At 35.0% G+C, this 5,330-nt stretch overlaps 1 protein-coding gene across 1 annotated transcript in view; it reads left to right on the top strand.

The window, feature by feature from the left end:
- MSH4 (mutS homolog 4) overlaps positions 1 to 5,330 on the top strand; it is a 92,712-nt gene that overhangs the window by 87,180 nt on the left and 202 nt on the right. The gene's annotated exons all lie outside the window — the stretch shown is intronic.

Here is a 5,330-nt window from a genome sequence, read left to right as displayed (position 1 = left end):
AATTCTTTAGCTAGCAGTGATGTTTTATTTCTCTTTTTCCTAAATTATTTTTTTTAGCTTCTTTTAGCTTACCCTCTCTGATAGCACATTTCTGAATCTGTCCCTTCAAGTGAAAGTTTTAGAGTAGGTCTTAGTTTTAGAAAGCCATAAAGTAAATCTAATTCAATAAATATTGACAATGGACAAGGCAACATATTAGGTGTTAGGAGTACAAAAGATAGGCTATCCGACTTTGAAAACCTCAGGCGTAGTAAAGAAAAAAACACATATGTTAGGACTGAAACACCATGTAATAAGTAAAATAATAGAGGAATGTATTAAGGTAATGGCACAAAGAATGTATAATTTTTGTGGGTCAAATGGAGTTTAAAGGATAAAATATGTCAGGTGTTTAGGAAGGAAAAGCCATCTTAGATAGAAGGATCAGCATATGTATAAGGAAAGAGATGTGGAACAGTAAGCAGTTTGGTTTAGCTGGAGGATAGAGTGCATATGAGAGAGTGACAAAAGGGTGAAGCATGCTGCTTTATATCAATTTCTCTTATAAATCACTGTAGAGTTTTAAGCTGTGTTTGTTGTTGGGGACGTGAGGAAGAGTGGTGGTGGTGGTGGTGGTGGTATAACATGATTATTGATAGATTTGCATTGTAATAAGATCATCCATGTGTAGCTTGAATAATGCTGAGATTGAGATGGGTGGTTGAAACCACAGTCAAGGAGACCAAATAGCTTAAGAAACTATTTCAGTAGAGTTGATGAGGGTTAAAGGTAGAAACGATGAAAATGGGACAAATGTGAGTGGGAGGAGAGAAGAGTGGAGTGGGTAGAATGGCTTGTCAGGGAAAGAAGACATTGATTTGAAAGATATTAGGGAGATTTATTGACTGATTAACTAGATTTAGTGACTGACCTAATATTTTAGTGAGGGGAAGGTGTTATGAGTTGAATTTTGTCCCCTGCAAAAAGATCCGTCCAAGTCCTAACCCTCAATACCTCAGAATGTGACCTTGTTTGGAAATAGGATCGTTGCTAGTGTAATTGGATAGGATGAGGTCATATTGGAGTAGGGTGGGCCCCTAATCCAATATGACAGTTGTCTTTATAAAAAGATGCCTTTTCATTTGGGAATTCCCTGTGGGAATGCCATATGAAAAGGAAATATTGGAGTGATGCATCTACAAAGCCAAGGAACACCAGAGATTGCTGGAATACCACTAAATGCTGGAAAGAGGTAAGGAAGGATTCTCTTATAGGTTTCAGAGGGAGCAGAGTCCTAGTGACACCTTGATTTTGGACTTTCAGTTTCCAGAACTATGAGACAAGAACTTTCTGTTGTTTTAAGCCACCCAGTTTGTGGAACTTTGTTATGGCAACTCTAGGAAACTAACGCAGAAAGGAAGAGTTCAAGATGATTCTGGATGGTGATGCCATCAGTCATGTTAAGAAATATGGAAATACTTAGAATTCCAGTAGGAAGAAGTCCCTGAAACTTAGATGCTGCTTATTGCCCACCCTCTAGGACAGGTATGAACCATGTTCAGTAAAAGAGATGATTGCACCAAATTCATTAAGCTTTCTTACAGTTGAAGATATAAGAAAAGGATAGAAGAAAAGGATAATTGTAAAAAGATTTGCTGAAGTATTTGCCCAGACAGATCATTTCATCTGGGTCAGCAATCTAATCTTTCTTTATGTGCTAGAGCTAGACTAAAGTAGCTTTTGGGTTTTCCTCATATTAACACGTATTTTCAACTAAAATATCTGACTGCCTTATATGTTACTAGTGAAAGTAAATACTCAAATGTTAATACACTGTGTATAGTATCAAATTCCTTTGTATTTATGAACTTAAAAATATGCTGAGTTATAATAAAATGTATTTTAATTCAGTGTGTAAATAAACATTTCTATAATTCAATCTGTAATGTATTTGTTTTTCACTTAAAGTGGAAGGAAAGAAAAAATAAGTAATCTAGTTATATTGCTCCATGTCTTTGCTACTTTGCTACTTTTGCTGCTTTGCATTCTGTTCTTTAGAAACTACAATAATATTCACACAGTTACCCTGTTACTATAGGACCAGGATGAACACTCTTTTCCTATGAACTGTCAAAATTGTGATAGTCCCCAGATTGCAAGCGAGTGGTGGAAACTGCTATTGTCTGCCATGATTTACTACGACCAGTTCTAAAATATACAGTGATGAGGTGGTAACAGATCCTCATTGTCAAGAGATATTAAGAGTCTGAGATTTTCACCCTAATTGCAAACTAGCAGTTTAGCCTACCACAGTTTTTGCTGTCAGAAGACAAGAGACTCCTGGGTTGGAAACAAAGGACTTTATTACTGCACAGCAAACAGCATGAGCTTCATGCTTGTGTTTGTTTCACTTACACCCACCCCAAAGACGTGCAGTGGTCCAAGGAGATGGGCACACAGTGGATTTGTGTCACAGCTGAGGATCTCTAAGCTTGAGAAATTCCAATCTTTTATAATGAGCTTCAAGCAAACCAGCTCAACGTTTTCCCTGGAGGAAGATACTACCTTTATTATACTAGACAGTAAGCAGACTTGCTCTCTGCTCCAGAGGGAGACACGATGTCTGTCTTCCACGGCTGCTCACTATACAAACATCCTTGAAAAGCTAGTCCATAATGAATGGAAGTTAGTGCCTCGGCTCCTAAGACAGGCAGTGACATGAGAGATCCATGGAGAACTGTCTTATAATTCTCATCTTTGTGTTGCAAGCTAGACCACATAGATACAGAGAGAAAAGTCAGGTACCCTAGGTATTTAAAAAGAGAAGAGCTAAAACATTGTCTTCCAGTAAATTCTATTTTTTTAAGTTAAGTTTCTTTGTAACCAAAGAACGTACAGATTTAACTGATAACGTTTTCATTTTGATGCATTGTTGGATCAAAATAGTTCTTTTCTCTTTGTATCAAAATGCATACAGTATGTGCTGGGTGCAGTGGCAGGTGCCTGTAGACCCAGTTACTTGGGAGGCTGAGGTGAGAGGATTGCTTGAGCGCAGGAGTTTGAGACCAGCCCTGGGCAACATGGTGAGACCTCATCTAAAAACAAATGTATATAATTTATTCCACTGTATAGAAGGCAGAGTCACATATTGATTAAAAAATGATCTATTTGAGATGTCATATTAAAATATATTTTCTAAATGAATGTTCAGTGCAATAAAAACTTACATGAAGTTAATCGTTTATTAACTTCTAAGTCATACATTGGTAAGCATCCTTAAGGAACTTAGGATAAAGATGTGTATTAATCAGCTTTCTAAATTCAGGTAGTTCTGCAGACGAACAGGAATTAAAAGTGAAAATATTCCATTTGGGAGCATATTGTTGGTTAATAGTTGAGTCCTGATGGTTATTCTGCAAAGATGTATCAGTTCACATGGATCTTTGTATCTTGTTGAAGGAATGTAATCCAACCAATTTGAAATAATTGGACGTCTTCCTAAACTCAGCTGTGTCTGAAGAAAAGGGAAATATTTTAACTTTTGTAATGTTTTGTAATTTGTAATAAATACAAAGTATTAACACTTTTATTTTTTATTTAAATTAATAAAATAGATCTTAAATTTATATAACACTTATAACTTTTTTTCCAAAGAATTTTCACCTGAGGCAGGTATTTTATTCCCACTTTATTCCCACAATGATAAAGTTTAAATAATGTATCTAAAGACACAAGGCAAAATTTTTCTACAATTATATGTCTGAACAAGTTTTAATTTTAGATGGGTTGTACTTATATTTTATGCGCTTCTCCATTTAGTTACTGTCAACTTGACCATATACTGGAATTATCTGGGAGATTATAAAAAATACCAATGCTCAGGCCGTATTCCAGAATTCTGATTCATTTGTTCTGGGATTGGACACAGACCATAAATACTGAAAGTTCCCCAAGTGATTCCAGCCATTGTAGAGTAAAACAATACACAAAAAGACCTGACTGGCGGCCAGTCCAAATGAAAAGATGTCTTTTAAATGTTTAGGAAGATATGTCTTTAAAGATGTAATTTTAGCAGACAAATGTCAATAGGTTGACGTAGGAGGAAAAGACATTGTGTATTACAGAGATATTTCCCCAGTAGAACCCATACTCCACAGGCTACATGACACTTTTGCTTATGTACTTATTACATATATAATTTATTTATTATTTAGTCAATCATCAACTATTTAAAGAATAATATATGCTTAGTATTAGGCTGGGTGCTTGGGGATAATTGCTAGGCTATGCAAAATAGACACATTCTTTGTACTCAGAAGAGTCATGATGTGGAGGTAGAAATATCTAAACATAAATTTACAATAAAATATATGTGTGATGATAGAGAAGACTACTGGGAAGTGTGGAAATGCAAAACAGGGGCATTTAAAATGTTCTTTAAGCAATTTTAATGGTATTCTTCATCTTCTTGCTCAATGCTACTTTAGCTTATTAAACTGCAATTGATTTAAAACCCAGCTATAAATTCTTTGCCACTCAGGCAGGTGATTTTGGTCAACTTACTCTATCCTAGTACTCATCTACTGGGGTTATACCTCAGGAATAGCAATCATGGAACTGGTTGAGAATTGGTATGTTCTGTAATAATTGTGCAGGACTAACACTGGGCAAGGACAAGCAAATTTCTGAAGATGCAAACAGTTTTAATTATTTTTTGTTTTAAAAATGGGCTACCAAAATAATTTGACCAATTTACTTTCCTTACAGTTGGCCCAGGCATTGATATTCATTGTTGAGGCATTAAAGGAAAAAAACCCCAGCAGAGTTATATCTCTTATGAGTTTATTTCGAAAGTCGTACCTTTAAAGATTAGGGGAACTGCTGGATTCCTTGGTAATTTGACTTGTTTAAATTTATAGGGGTAGCTTCCTCTCCATTAAACAGACTTATTTCTTGCTACTAATGGGCATGATAAAATTTGATGTTGAAACTTGCAATTCATTTTGAAAGGGCAAACATACCCCATATATGGTCATTTTTTTCTCTAAACTTGATTTATTCCAAAAACCTTGTCAAGGAGAAGGTCTCCACATTTCTAAGGAATAGATATTTTCAATTGAACAAATATTTTAGCCTTTATTTATATTTTTATAATGCTTAAAATTGCTATGGGATTTTGAATGGAAAAGCCTGTTTCTTGGTATTGATTATATTTGTGGGGAGAAATTTAACCCTCATTTTGAAATATTCTATTGGAAAGGAGGTATGTTAAATTTTTAACTGATTTTTGTTTTTAAGAGACATAGAAATCTTAATAAACACAGCTCATTATGTAATTAGGATGTAATAAT

The sequence above is a fragment of the Propithecus coquereli genome, unplaced genomic scaffold (assembly GCF_000956105.1).
Source record: "Propithecus coquereli isolate 6110/MARCELLA unplaced genomic scaffold, Pcoq_1.0 Scaffold7, whole genome shotgun sequence".
In the NCBI taxonomy this organism is placed as follows: Eukaryota; Metazoa; Chordata; class Mammalia; order Primates; family Indriidae; genus Propithecus; species Propithecus coquereli.
Note: the sequence above shows the minus strand (reverse complement) of the source record. Positions and strands in the feature narration are given on the sequence as shown.